Source organism: Mus caroli, unplaced genomic scaffold (assembly GCF_978045245.1).
Source record: "Mus caroli unplaced genomic scaffold, Mus_caroli_1 scaffold_6, whole genome shotgun sequence".
NCBI classification, from domain to species: Eukaryota; Metazoa; Chordata; class Mammalia; order Rodentia; family Muridae; genus Mus; species Mus caroli.
Genome location: NW_028227261.1, coordinates 129181101 through 129196411, shown reverse-complemented (window position 1 = coordinate 129196411; position 15311 = coordinate 129181101). Strand labels below are relative to the sequence as shown.

Genomic DNA, 15311 nt, shown 5'->3' with positions numbered 1-15311 from the left:
GTGCTTTTCTATTTACCAAAATACAACATGATGGATGAGTTCTAACATTAAGAGATAATATTGTTTTGCTACTTAAATTTTTGCATAAAATAGAATATTTTTGCTAACATTATAAGTGATGCTTTTAAAGGACATTACATATTAAGATGGCTTCGTGGATAAGGATGAAAGCACACAGAATGGGGGAAAGTAACTAGGCATAAAGAAGATTGACTGTGGTGCTGATTATTATTCTGCAACAATGCAGCCAGTCTCCTAAAGTGCATTTTTTTTTCAGGAAATTTCTTCTTTAAACTTCCTAACCTAAATTGACTTAAAAGTTCATGAACATATACTGATGTTGGGTCACTGATAACGAAATCAGATATGGAATCAATATTACAGGCTTGATAGGGATATGGATATTGGAAACTCTGATTTTGATAAACTCCTCGGGTATTTCTATTATCAAGGTTAAGAGACTGGCTCTAAATCCTGTCCCACAAACAAATTACCATGCTGGGTTTTTTAGTAAAAATTATTTTCCACTTCAGTTTGGTAAATGACTTACCAAAAACGACTATTTAACAAATTTAGAGAATAAAATAGAATACAAACTAAAATAAATAGAGAATATGAAATTATGTTTCCAAAGAAGAGATAGACCTTCTTGCACACTTAATCAGCCAAACATCTCTGGAATGCTACACCAGTGCTTTATTTTATTCTGTCATACCTTTCCTGGGCTTAAGATCGGAGAAGGCAAAACATCTGTAGAGATCCAAGTCGGCGTCCCAGAAGTGGCAAAAGCCATAAATCTGGGAAGAGCTGCAGCCTAACTTTTAATAGAAGTACCCCTCCTCTCTGCAGGCAGGTGTTTACTAGTTTACTTGGCTTCTAGACGAACCATGAAGACATAACATTTTCTGCTTGTTTATAATAGGATGACTCTTGTTCACCTTCACTGAGCAAAGTCTTCAGCGTGATACACTAACAGCATGAGGGACAGAGGCACAGCTCTGCACCACCACTGAGGCTTGAGCTCTGAATCCCATCACTGTGCTGAGTGGACATAAAAGGGTAGAATCGACCACTCCAGGTGTGACCTTCAGAGCTTCACTTTGTGCAGCTCTGGCTGGCTTCCATTTACATTTTATTGTGCGGTCTTGAAATAATTCCTCTAATTAGCAATTACTCATTAAGCTTCTATTAAAAACCGTTTTCCAGCAAAGGCACAACTCCTACAAAGATACTGGGTTATTTTTCCACTTAGGACTGGACTCTATGAATTCTTTTGGAGAGCCCTTGGTTTTCCCCTTAATAAATTGCCCCAGGCACATTTTACAAGTCCACTAAAATAGCCAGCCAGCCAGCCAGCCAGCATTCTCAAAACAAATCAACATCTAGATATTCCTTTAAAAAATAGTGTTTTACAGCCACCATTCCTAATATTCTTCCACCATACATTTACCTGGTTAATCATTGTATTTTAGTAAAGCAAATCTAACGGGAAAAGGGAGTGTAAGCTCTCCACCCTCTAGGTTTTTATAAATTCTCAATTTAGAGCAAAATGTTTAAAGTGATTTCCTTCCTAGATGTCAGAACGCAAAGCCTGCAGCCATTTCTTTCAGGGTGGTACCCACAGAAGGAGGAAAGGAAGACAAAAGCATCGCCAACTTTGGAGGTATTAAACACTCTCCTGCTTCAAGTGGCTCCCCAAATAAGGAGGCCAGAGAGGAGGGGATCTTGTCTGTTTCTCATGGGGTTCTTTGGCCCTTGCATAGTAACTCTTTCACTGAGAGTCCCCTCTAAGGAATCAGGTGAAAGGCCATTTGGCACCAGTCTTTCCTTTTACTCCAGCTGCCTGTGAAGAGCACGGTTGCCAGGCAACCAAGTCTCAGGCTCGCTTTGTGCCTACATCAGACTAGGAAATGTGGCTGTTTTGAAGCTGTCTCTTGCAGAAACTAACACTGAAATGCCTTGCGGTTTGGAAAACTATATTTTAAATTCCTCACAGTAAAACTACACCATCCTTTCCAATTTTCTTGCTTTTGGGGAAGAGACTATTTAGAGTATAGATAGCTATATTTCCACAGGAAAACACCCAGACTTTGATTTAAAAAATCAGAAGTAATTTCCATTTTAAAAGAAGAGCTAATGAGCGTCACAGCTGCATTTCATCTGTTCCTTCTTGGTAGCTTGATTCATTCTTTCCCAATTCTTTCCCTTTTAGCATTTGCTTTGCCTTTCCTCCCATCTTTTCTGTATGTTCTACTTCTCTGTATCTTTCTTTCCTTCCTCTGCACTACTATGAACTCTGTTACTTATGTGTTCACCTTCGATTGATTGCTCACACAGCGAAACAATGAGTTTGAAGTGAACCAAGCTTTTTTTTTTTTTTTTTTCTTACAAAGTCCTGACTGGGATATTATTTCACCCTTGAATTCATTTGTTTTTTATTGTTTTAACCTGTGGCTAGGGGCGGTTATAGGGAAAGAACTGACAATAGATTCTTGGGGTTTACTTGGACTTCCTCCTCCCTCCCCCCAGCCCAGCACAGAACCTACTGTAGCCTTCCAATGTGTTCACTCTGCTTTATTTTGACCGTCTTGGCTCACTTGGTTCTGACATTAATGTAGAACACCCACTTCAGACTTTCTAAAACTGCCAGAATGACTGGTTCAAGAGAGAGACAATCCAGCCTCTCTATGTGTCTTAGTCAGAGTTTCTATTCCTGCACAGACATCATGACCAAGAAGCAAGTTGGGGAGGAAAGGGTTTATTCAGCTTACACTTCCATACTGCTGTTATCACCAAAGGAAGTCAGGACTGGAACTCAAACAGGTCAGGAAGCAGGAGCTGATGCAGAGGCCATAGAGGGATGTTCTTTACTGGTTTGCTTCCCCTGGCTTGCTCAGCCTGCTCTCTTATAGAACCCAAGACTACCAGCCCAGAGATTGTCCCACCCACAAGGGGCCTTTCCCCCTTGATCACTAATTGAGAAAATGCCCCACAGCTGGATCTCATGGAGGCATTTCTCCAACTGAAGCTCCTTTCTTTGTCATAACTCCAGCCTGTGTCAAGTTGACACACAAAACCAGCCAGTACAAAAGGAGACTTAAATATATTTCCCTGTGTGGAAATTTAAGATGCTAGTGAGTCCTGTGACACATGAAGCTGTATACAGAGCTACAGCTAACAAAGAGTTCTAGAAATGTCCATTGTGCCAATGAGCAACATAGTAACCGTGCTTTGTTAAAGAGGTCCTCCGAGTTGCCAAGGTTTTTCTTTGCTCTGGTCTGCTTCCCCCTCGGAAGAAAAATGTCTCTTAATAAATGTCCTATTTCTGCTGCAGCTGGGTGTCTCTGCTCATTCTTTGTTCTAGGGACATGGACCTGGAACCCTACTGAAAGTGTCCAGCAAACCCTGATACCTAAAAGCATGAGACAGGCTTCATTTCCTTTATTTCTGGATCTGGAAGTGATTCATAAACTACAATGAGAACGCAATGATCTGGCTTCGCCAGTGCTGTACTCTGCTGCTGCTAGGGGAAAGTGCTTGATAATGGTGAGGGCAAAGAGGTCACAGTCCTCCTGGATGCTCCCCCAAGATGCATGTAGTGGCACTTTCTGGATGACCCATGGTGACCTTGTTATTCATTAATTACCAGGAAGTAACTAACACCTACTACATATATGTATTTATTCCCTAAGGATTTATTTCACTATGGAAAATAGAGCTATTGAATCATCACCTAAAACACAGCTACAGGTAAATTCACATGTCAAAATTATAAAGATGAGCTTCATTGCTAACCACAACAGGAAACATCATGGACCATTTGGGCAGAGATATAACTAAGCATACTTGTGTCTAGAAATTGTAAGCAAAATATTTATTTTCCCATTTTAGTGCCTGTAATAATTATTCATCTTATCTATTGCTTAAGTTTCTATAGCTGTGTTAAACATCACGATCAAAAGTAACTTGGGGATGGAAGCACCTATTTGGCTTAAATATTCTTATCACAGTTATTCAATGAGGAAAGTCATAGCAAGAAATGCAAGCAGGGCAGGGACTGAAACACAGGACATGGGAAAGTGCTGCTCCTGTCTTGCTCTTGGCTTATGGTGTAAGTGAGTACCTTTCTTTTTCCTCTCAGGACCATATACTTAAGGACCATAGTCCTCACAGTGCACTGGGCTCTTCTACATCAATCATCAATCAAGAAAGCAATCCCCAGACTTACCCACAGGCTAGTCTTATGGAGGAAGCCTTTTTTACTCAATTGAACTTTTAGATACTGTAGCTTGCGTCAAGTTGACAAAACCCCAACACATCTATTAAAAGCATAACAGAAATGTTATTTCCTTTCTTCTATGATAAAAATCAGAGAACCATGCAATAGAGCAGAAAATAGAAGCCATATATTTTTAACATGAGTTAATATGAGCTTTATACTTTGTACAAGTCCCTTAACCTTGGTCATAATTCACCCTCTTGTAAAGTTGCATTGTTGTAGTAGACAGCCTCTAAGATGCATTTACTGTTAGAATTCTGTTACTGATTTTAAAAACCACTAAACCTTCTAGTGAATGTCATTTAGTGAAACAGCAGAATAGCTTTTTTTTAACTGGCAGAGTTTTTAAATTAAAAAATAAATTTAAATGTCCTTGTATTTGCTAATTGAATGATTTTTTTTTTTTTAGACATGCCAGTTCAAATGTGTAGATGCCTTGGATTTTATAGCTAGTGTTTAAAAGTTCAGTTTCTGGGAACTGTCTATGTCTTAATGTAGCTATGTGATATATTTGTAAACTGTGACATGATTTATTTTTATAATCTTTATATCTAGTTTTCTTACCTGTTACTGGGTTATTGTAACAGCATCCAGCTCACTGGAGCATTGGGAGGTGATTAATCACAGGAACCTCCAGCCAATGATTAGAATATTCAGCTGTTCTTCTTGCAATTGAACTTTCAGTATCAGTGCGGTATCACCAGCTATTCTAGGCTGTCATCATTTAAACATTGATTGGTATAAACTTCACTTAGAAATCTCTTCTTTTAAACCTCCCCTGTGCATACTCATCCTCTAGGCTGGAAGCAGGATAAAAAAAAAAAAAGAAATCTCTTCTTTTAGAATCTAATCTCGATAACTGCTTCACAGAAGCATTTTCTTTTCATCTTTCTCTTTATCCATTTATTTTCCCAACATAATATGTTTATTGATTATTTGGAAATTCCATATAATGCACCCTGATCACATTTACTTCTGGCCCATCCCCCACCCTGTGACCTCCCTTGAAAAGAATAAGGAGGAGGAGGAGGAGGAGGAGATACCAGGTTCAATTTGTGATGCACAAATACTCACTGGAGCATGATTAAATTCTCAATGGTCAGCCCCTTAAAGAAAACAGAATCTTTCCCCACCCACACAAAAATCCATCAGTCCTGAAGAGGTATATGTCAGGTATCACAGTGTTTAGGAGTTATCCTCAATGGCTTCTAGTTTATACTGTGTTTTGGGGTGAAGGGGATTAAGGGAGTGAGGAAAGGTAGTCACAGAAGTCTTCTATGTCTCTCACTCTCAGTTGTTAGTCTGCAGTTGATACCTCTGCTAAAGAAGCTTCCTTTCCCTTTATCCCTTTAAAAATCAGCAGCAGGATGGATCATAGACATTCACATGGTCTCCGGTGTCAGCAAGAACCACAGACCTCAACATGGTCTCCAGTGACAATGTAGAGCTTAGACATCAACACAGCTGCAGCTGTACCACAAACACCATCATGTCTGATCCCTAAGAGCAGCACAGGTTGTAAACATCAACATGGCCCAGAGAGGCAGCATGGCACACAGACATTAACATGCTTCAGGCAGCAACAAAAACCATGAATATCCATGTGGCCTTTGTTGGTAACACAGGCCATGAATATTAATAAAGCCCCTGGCCACAGAAGGACAAAGGACACCAACATTGTCCACGGAGGCAGCTAAGACCATGGACACCAACATGGCCCCTGGTGGTAGCCCAGGGTATGGACAGACACATGGTCTCCAGAGGAAACACAGACCATAAACATCCATGACACTGGGCAGCAACATAGCCTTGGTTGGCAGCACAAACCAGTCGCCAGCATATTCCCCGGCTTCAGTAGAGATCGTGGATACTAACATGGCCTCCCAGAGCAGTACAAATCACAGTGGACTAGGTAAATATGACCAGAAAAGCCTCACTGTTTATCCCACAGAAGTAAGTCTACAGTGGCTGCCCTGCATTCGATCGTCTCCCTGTTTAACTGCTCCTGAGGTCTTGCTTGGTTCTCATTAACTTGCTATTATGCCATATTTATGCTGGCAACATTTCTTTGCTGATATTTCTTTAACTCAAGGGCAGTGTTATCATTTCAACTATGTAAGCCTTACTTCAGGTATGATCTACATTCCCAAATCCTCCACGGATCACTATTGGATAACCCCTGCCATGTTTCTTTCTTTTGCTATGAAAAGAGAAATTTCTATAATGAGTTAAGTACTAAACTATATCTTTGGAGTAGGCTTTGTCTGGTCGTTCTGAGACCAAGTCCAAATTATTTCCTTCCTATACTGCATTCATTCTTGCTTTTGCCTTATGACTGAATAGTTCCTGAGTATCCATAAAGTATACTGTGCTCCATTCTAATATCATAAACTTTTATCTTCTTACAAACTGAAGTAGTTGATGGTGCTCTGCTACTGCTTGTATAAATTAAAACTAAAGAGGTAATGTGCTCAAAATTCAATCCTTAGACTTGAATTCAAGGCTGTGTGACCCCAGACACCCTGCTGATGGAAAGGTCAAGTAAATATTCCAATTCTCTATGCAAAAAAAATTATCCAAGGAACTTCTTTTCTTTTTCTGACATGGTTTCCATGTGCAATCTCTGGCATGGAACTTTTGCTTGTCTCTCTTTTGTCTCCCAAGTCCTGAGATGACAGATGCATCTACAGGCAGCTCATCCAGGGAACTTCCTAAAATATGTGTTACTCAAAAGATCCCAATGCACTGCCTTGGAGTAGGTCCTAGAACTCTCTATCTTGAGAAAAACAAAAAAGGACTGCTTTAGAAAATTTTTGAGAAAGACATGGTTAAGGCAATGACAGTATTTATAATAATAGCAACTATATAATATATGTATCTATAACATATTGTCTGCCACTTACTATTTTCAACCTCTATATTTTGAAACATTTTGTAACATATTTTGTCATTTGACATTCACTAGTACCTTGTGAATTATACATTAACTATCATTTCATTTTTACAGGAGGAAGAAACATGGCTAAGAGAAGCCATCTATTTATAAACAGTGAAGAGAGTCTGGCTGAAAGCCCATGCCCCATTTATGAAAAAGCATCCAAGTGAAAGGCTGGCCAAAGAGACTGCTGCCATATAGATTTGAGGAGAAGACTAGACCAGGGGCAGACAGTAGAATTATGAAGGAGTTGAATGGCACAGATATGGACGGGTATTCCCTGGACTCGTACATATCTTCATTTCTATTCTAACAAGGTCAATGTGAATAAGATCAAGTTAGAAAACAGGACTGAAGGAGCTGAAGGGTTTCGCAACCCCATAAGAAGAACAACAATATCAACCAACTAGATCACTACCCCCCCACAGAGGTCCCAGGGACTAAACCACCAATCAAAGAGTAAACATGGTGGGACTCATGGCTCCAGCTTGCATATGTAGCAGAGGATGGCCTTGTTAGTCATCAATGGGAGAAAAGGCTCTTGGTCCTGGGAAGGCTCCATGCTCCAGTGTAGGGGAAAGCCAGGGTGGGGAAGTAGGAGTGGGTGGCTGGGTGGGGGAACACTCTCAGAGAAGAAGGGGAAGGGGGAGTGGTATAAGGGGCTTCAGGAGGGGAAACCAGGAAAGGAGAAAACATTAATGTAATAAAGTATTAATATTTACATGTAATAATAATTAATTAATGTAAATAAACAAAATATCTAATAAAAAAGAAAAAAGTGAAGATCAAGTAATAAAGCGGGATTTAGAAAAGTAAAGAATGGGTGGAGCTGGGCGGTGGCACACGCGTTTAATCCCAGCACTTGGGAGGCAGAGGCAGGCAGATTTCTGAGTTAGAGGCCAGCCTTGTCTACAGAGTGAGATCCAAGTCAGCCAGGACTACACAGAGAAACCCTGTCTCAAAAAACAAACAAAAACCAAAAAAGAATGATGGGAATGTGCAAATATACAGTGTACATCATTTTTAAATGACTTTTCCAGCAACAATAACACCAATAACAACAACAACAAAAATGCAGAGGAAAGGATGGTCGTCACTAGGATGAAGAACTCCATTTGCAGTTTTTTTTTTAATATTTTTATTACATATTTTCCTCAATTACATTTCCAATGCTATCCCAAAAGTCCCCCATAGCGCCCCCCACTTCCCTACCCACCCATTCCCATTCTTTTGGCCCTGGAATTCCCCTATATTGGGGCATATAAAGTTTGAAAGTCCAATGGGCCTCTCTTTCCATTGATGGCCGACTAGGCCATCTTTCGATACATATGCAGCTAGAGACAAGAGCTTCGGGGTTCTGGTTAGTACATCATGTTGTTCCAACAATAGGGTTGCAGATCCCTTTAGCTCCTTGGGTACTTTCTCTAGCTTCTCCATTGGGAGCCCTGTGATACATCCAATAGCTGACTGTGAACATCCACTCCTGTGTTTGCTAGGCCCCGGCATCGTCTCACAAGAGACAGCTATATTTGGGTCCTTTCAGCAAAATCTTGCTAGTGTATGCAATGGTGTCAGCGTTTAGAAGCTGATTATGGGATGGATCCCTGGATACGGCAGTCTCTAAATGGTCCATCCTTTCATCACAGCTCCAAACTTTGTCTCTGTAACTCCTTCCCTGGGTGTTTTGTTCCCAATTCTAAGAAGGTGCACAGTGTCCACACTTTGGTCTTCATTCTTCTTGAGTTTCATGCGTTTATCAAATTGTATCTTATATCTTGGGTATCCTAAGTTTTGGGCTAATATCCACTTATCAATGAATACATATTGTGTGAGTTCTTTTGTGATTGTGTTACTTCACTCAAGATGATGCCCTCCAGGTCCATCCATTTGGCCATTTGCAGTTTTTATGATAGCCATAAAATTATTAAGGGCAAAGAAAACAGAAGAAAGGGAAGCTGTTCTGCCTAAAAGCAGATAAAATTAATAAGATGGGGATGAGAAAAAGACTCAGAGAAGATGTAATAAACACATTAGCTTTGAATACAAACACCTTTCTGAGTTAGCAGGGAATGGAAAAAAATGTGCACATCTGTGGATACAGATGTGCATATTCAGTTAGTAATATAGACAAGAATATTCATTCATGTGTCAGGGAAATGAACAGTTGAAGTCACTTATGTAAGATAGAATTTATTTCATGTGGTAAGAAAACTAATAAGTGCTTTAGTCAAAATGATGAATAATTGATGCAGCCACTTTGAAAATAAAGAGACAGAGTTCACCCTAAATATGTGAAAAGAATGCCATGGATAAAAAGCCCTTCTGAGAGAAAATAGCATGTATGTACTGGGGAGTCATAAGTGTGTCTTATTGTGTGAGTTTTGTGGATTGTGATGTTGGGCAACAGGGACAAAACCTTGAGTTTGTGAAAGGTAATGGAAGGTGTCCCGGGCTGGCTCACAGAGAAGACAAAGAAGCCATCAAAGTCTTAGAGATGAGATAAGCAGGGTGACAAACGTGTCAGCCTGAAGTATGTACCGAATGAAAATCTCGGGAGAGTTGGAAAAAGGTAAGCCAGGCCTGAAAATGGAGGCTCAGAGAACCTAACAGAGTTTTCAAGTCTTGTACTGATATCATATTTTGAAACTATCTTTTGCATTTAAAGAGGCTGAATTTTTGCTGAACCACACAATAAGTTAATAACACTCCTTGAGAGTAGTTCAGAATTAACTGCTATCTATGGTTCACGTGGCCTATTCTAGCTTAACCTCCCATTTAGAGAACAATGTAACCAGTCTTACTACGTTCTGGATTTTCCATGTAATCGGCATTTACAATCTAAGCCACTATATATCTTAAACTAACTGTAAATTATATGGTGTCCCATGCCCCTGACCTAGAGTAATCTAAGAGTGTATGTTAAACTGTGTGGCAATCATTAGTGGAAAACAGCCAAGAGGTTGAACGAAACCTTAAAACAAATATTCACCCATCAGAAATATTTAAAGCAATGTGGATACACCGTGATAAGGTCTGTTTGCAGAGGTCAGTACAGTTTCTTCCCTTGTAAAAAAACTCTCTTAGAGATTTATGCAAAGAATTCCTCTTTCCTTTCCGATGTCATTCGTTCTGTGCTATTCAACAAATATAAAACAAATCTCTTTGTTAGTGACAGTCAACCATCAGAAGACAGTGTTTAGGCTGGCAGAGACACATATAGCAGGCAGTCAACAGATGGACCAGAACCTACAGGCTTCAGACAGACGGAAGATACATTGGTAGATGGAGAGAATACAAATTGGTGCTCACTCTTGGCCAAGAGAGATTATAAGTAGAAGAGCTTTGGTTTTATTCCTTGATTTGACAAGTGTACTTTTTAGTGCTTCTGAAGTTATCTTTAATATATTAACCAATACAATGAATATTGAAAACAACTAAAAAGAATGAAAGGCTTTAAGTTCCCATCATTTAAATTTACACTGTCATGTTAAATTTTTAAAAACCTGAGGCAGTTTACTGGCTAAAGTATAGTTCTGATCTTATTTTCTATTTTATTTTAGTTGTTTTGTTTTGTTTTGTTTTGTTTTGTTTTGTTTTGTTTTGTTTTGTTTTGTTTCGTTTTGAGACAGGGTTTCTCTGTATAGCTCTGGCTGTCCTGGAACTCACTGGGTAGGCCAGCCTGGCCTTGAATTCAGAAATCTGCCTGCCTCTGCCTCCCAAGTGTTAGGATTAAAGATGTGTGCCTTCTTTTAGGTTTTTATGATTATGTAGACACATACTTCCTTCTGAATTCATTCCTTCAATTTTGAGAAATTTTGTAGGGAAATTTGTAGGGAGGGCAACAAAATAATATATGCAGCCACTGAAAGTCTGAGTTGATGGCTTTCCTACATGACCTACTTAGTGAGACTCTGAATAGATCCCAAAGAATCTCTATTGAAATAATATCTAAGTGATCCTCACACACATGATTATCTCCAGAAAACATAACTTTCTTCCGTTTTTTTTTTTCTTTTTTTTAGATTTATTTATTATTATAGATAAGTACACTGTTACTGTCTTCAGACACACCAGAAGAGGGCATCAGCTCTCATTATGGGTGGTTGTGAGCCACCATGTGGTTGCTGGGATTTGAAATCAGGACCTTCAGAAGAGCAGTCAGTACTCTTATCCTCTGAGTCATCTGCCAGCCCCAGAAAATATAATTTTCATAAGGCATTCTTTATTAAATATCTTTCTTTAATTCACCAGCCTGCATTTAGGAGCATTAAGATAATAATGTATGGCTGGTAGGCTTTGGGATCATGATGGAAAGGCAGAAATCAGTGATTTGGTATTAGAATTGGCCATTTTCTAAATTTCTTTCTTACACATAAGTTGGTATATTTACATATACATACTGTGTCCCCATCCACTGTTAATAGGGACACAGTATATAGTATAAAATGGGAAGAAAAAAATAAAACAGAGATTAGAGGGCTGGATGGGAAAGTTGACAGGAAAAACTACAATCATTAGAAGTGATTAGAAACAAAAGCTGTCTTGATACACAGGGAGCTTTTGAGAGCAAAGAGATGGGCGAGTTTCAGTTCAGGAAGGTAGAGCACTGTGGTGATGGTGACTGCAGCTGCACTGTTTCATATTAAGTGGAATCAGACACTTGGCAGATGTCTATATATAAGGAAAATTTTCATCTTGAGGCCTATTTGAGACATCCTCAATTATAAGCAATGTGAATATTTTTAGAAATAGTCTTGAAAATATCCCTGAAACCTTTTTCTATACCTGAGAAGAGGGCATTTTTATAACTTTAGTAGTGGTTTCAGTTTAACCTGACACAATGACATACCCTTATATCTGAACCCTCACATCCTCTCTCCATCCATCCTCTCTCCATGTTCATGAATGCAATGATGGCATGAATATGGTGGTAACCAACCACATTCTTATTATAGCTAAGGTCTATTCCACACAAGGAGACACATGCTTGGCACTTCAAATCTTGTCGAAACCCATAGTTCACAGGTATCAGGTGTGAGCATCCTACTATTATTACTCTTCAAAAGGTACATAATATCAAAAGCACCCCCTAAATTAATATCTTTATGCATGGACTAGTGCAGCTTTCATACTTCATTAGAAGTTTCTTTGTGGATTTCCTGGGTGCCTGGGTCCCGCTGGTCCTAGTTACTTCCGGTGTTGGGGCAGATGTTGTGTCCTCCTCACCTCAGATCCTATGATCTTGGGCATGTTAGAGTGCCTGGGAGTGGAGATTCCTCTGGGTGTTTTGAGACTGGCTGTGGGGTTCATCCCAAGGTCTGCTCAGGGCACCAGCCCAAACCAGAAGGGCACATTCATTATATTAACATTGTATTCTGTAGCCTCTTTTGTCTCTCATTTCCATAGAAACCCAGTATTGGGTAAGAATTGTCCTTTTGTTTGTTTGTTTGGTGAGGTGAGTGGCCTTGTTGGATTAGAGGTGTGTCAGTGTGGAGGCAGGGCTTTGTGGAAATGTATATATACTCAAGCTCTGCCCAGGGTGAGACACAGTAGTAGTCTCTCCTTGCTGGCTTCGACTTGGGAGACAGGCAAGCAGATATTTGATCTAGGCCAATCTGGTCTGTAGAAAGAGTCCCAGGGCAGCCTCAACTACACAGAAAAACCCTATCAGAAAGAATCATCTTTCTTATGTGTCTTAGTCCTCCTTCAAAGAAGATGGTGCTCACCAGGTCAGTTTGGTTCCATGATCACTGCTCAGAAGGAAACCTTGAGGGTGATCCGCCACTTCAGCAAAGGATGCCTGCACTATGACCAGGTTGTTTTGGAAGAATGCAGGACTCTTCCTAAACTATCTTCTCACTCTGGATGGGTAGTAGATCACATCCTAACCAACACCTCACGCCACACTCAGGAGAATGCTCCTTCCTCGGGTAACTCACCATCCTCTGGATCTGTTTCAGGCCAGTACCAATCAATCCTCAGTACTCATGTCTCCTGCGAGAAGTACCACACAATCCCCCTCACCCTCAACACCAAATGGAACCGAGAGCACACGTGAGTCCCTGTTCACAGAACCTATTGCACTTCAATTCTCTCAGGCAATCAAAGTCGAAGGGTGCATCTTAATGTTCGAATTGGCGTCCAGAAAAAGAGGAACAGAGGGCCTGTGGCAGCAGCAGGAGCAGCAAGAGAGGAAGGTGCGAGCCCTCTCAGAGATTGCATCTGAACAGCTAAAGAGGTTTGATGAGCTGATGGAGCTAAAGCTGCATAAGGAGTTCCAGCACTTAGAAGAAGTGATGGACAAGAGTAGCAGATAAGCCCTGGGCCACCAGGAGAAGCTGAAAAGCTGAGCATCGCCACAGAGCCAAGATTCTCAACCTAAAGCTACGAGAGGCAGAGCAGCAGCAGCAGCAGCAGCAAGTGAAGCAGGCAGAGCAGGAGCAGCTTCAGGAGGAAGAAGGCCAGGTCCTTCTGCGCCACCTGTACACCCTGCAAGAGGAGGACCTGCAGCTCACCAGCAACTGGATGCCTCCAGTCAGTGCAAAGACCTGATGAATGTGGACCTTCCAGAGCCGGGGCAACCAGCTATGTGGCCTATTTTCAGGAATCATTCGCAGCACCTTGGAGAGTGGCATCCCCAAGTTGAGGCTGAGCTGGCCCTGCAGGAAATGCAGGACCTTCTCTTGAATTTGGAGCAGGAGATCACCAGAGCCTCTGAAGTTAAGAAGAAGAACGAGGAGGAGGAGGTCCAGGTCAAGCGGCAGGTGTCATAGGTGCAGCAGGGGCCAGGGGCTCCCGCCCAGAGCTCTGCACCAGCCCAAGCTCAACAGGTTTGCAGAATGAAGACCTATTGGGGAAGGAACAGGATAGTACGATGCAGTGGTACCAACAACTTCAGGATGCTTCTGCCAAATGTGTGTTGGCCTTTGAGGACCTGACCAGCAGCAAGGACAGACGAAAAAGATAAGGATGGACTTGTAGAAGGCAGCTACCATCCCAGTGAGCCAGATCTCCAGCATCTCGGGTTCAAAGCTGAAGGAAGTCTGACAAGATCCATAGCCTGCTCTCGGAAAAGCCTGTCCAATCTGGTGGGCGTACTGTGTTTGTCACTCTTAACCTTCAGGGGCTGGACTTTGTCCACTACAAACTGGCAGAGAAATTTGTGAAACAAGGGGAAGAAGAAGTGGCCTCTCACCATGAAGCTGCATTTCCCATTGCAGTGGTGGAGTCTGATATCTGGATGCCCTACCCCTAAGTGGGAGATCTCATTCTTGCTCATCTCCATGAGAAATGTCTGTACTCTGTTCCTTTCTACCCAGCTTTCAAGGAAGAGATAGCTTTGGAGGACTATCAACGGATGCTTGGCTATCAAGTGATGGATTCCAAAGTCGAGCAACAGGACATTTTCTTAAAACGCATGTCTGGGATGATCCTTTTGTATGCCGCCATCATCCAGGTCCAGTGGCCCTATGGAAATGGGCAGGAGGCTCATGCGCATGGCTTGAATCATGGTTGGCACAGATCTTAAACATGGAACCTCTCTCAGATGTGACAGCCACTTGGAGTTGTGTGGGAATGCCCTCATGAAGCAGTACCAGGTCCAGTTCTGGGAGATGATACTTCTTATCCAAGAAGTCTACTTGCCCAGAATTGAAGCCATCATGAGCTCAGGACAGATGGGATCTTTCACATGCCTTAAGCAGTTGTTGGAGAAGTATCTGCAACGCGGGGTGATTACTGTCCCCAGAGGCTTTCTGACGTCCTCTTCTGGTGGTCTTGATGTCTCACTGTATGGAGAAGGGGCAACAATAAAGCAACTGAGATAGCAGGTTTGGAAGAATCATGTCAGATTGAGAAGTTTGTCAGTGTGTTTTTATATATCTGTACCATGTGAATGAGGCTTTTAGGACTGGAGAGGTGGCTCAGTGGTTAAGAGCACTAACTGCTCTTCCAGAGGTCCTGAGTTCAATTCCCAGCAACCACATAGTGGCTCACAACTAACTATCTGTAATGAGATCCGATGCACTCTTCTAGTGTGTGTCTCAAGACAGCTGCAGTGTACTCATATAAATGAAAATAAATAAATCTTTAAAAAAT

General features: G+C 41.2%; 1 pseudogene; it reads left to right on the top strand.

The window, feature by feature from the left end:
- Positions 1 to 12957: 12957 nt before the first annotated feature.
- On the top strand, positions 12958 to 15040 carry LOC110292433 (mRNA export factor GLE1 pseudogene; annotated as a pseudogene).
- The last annotated feature ends 271 nt before the right edge of the window (positions 15041 to 15311 follow it).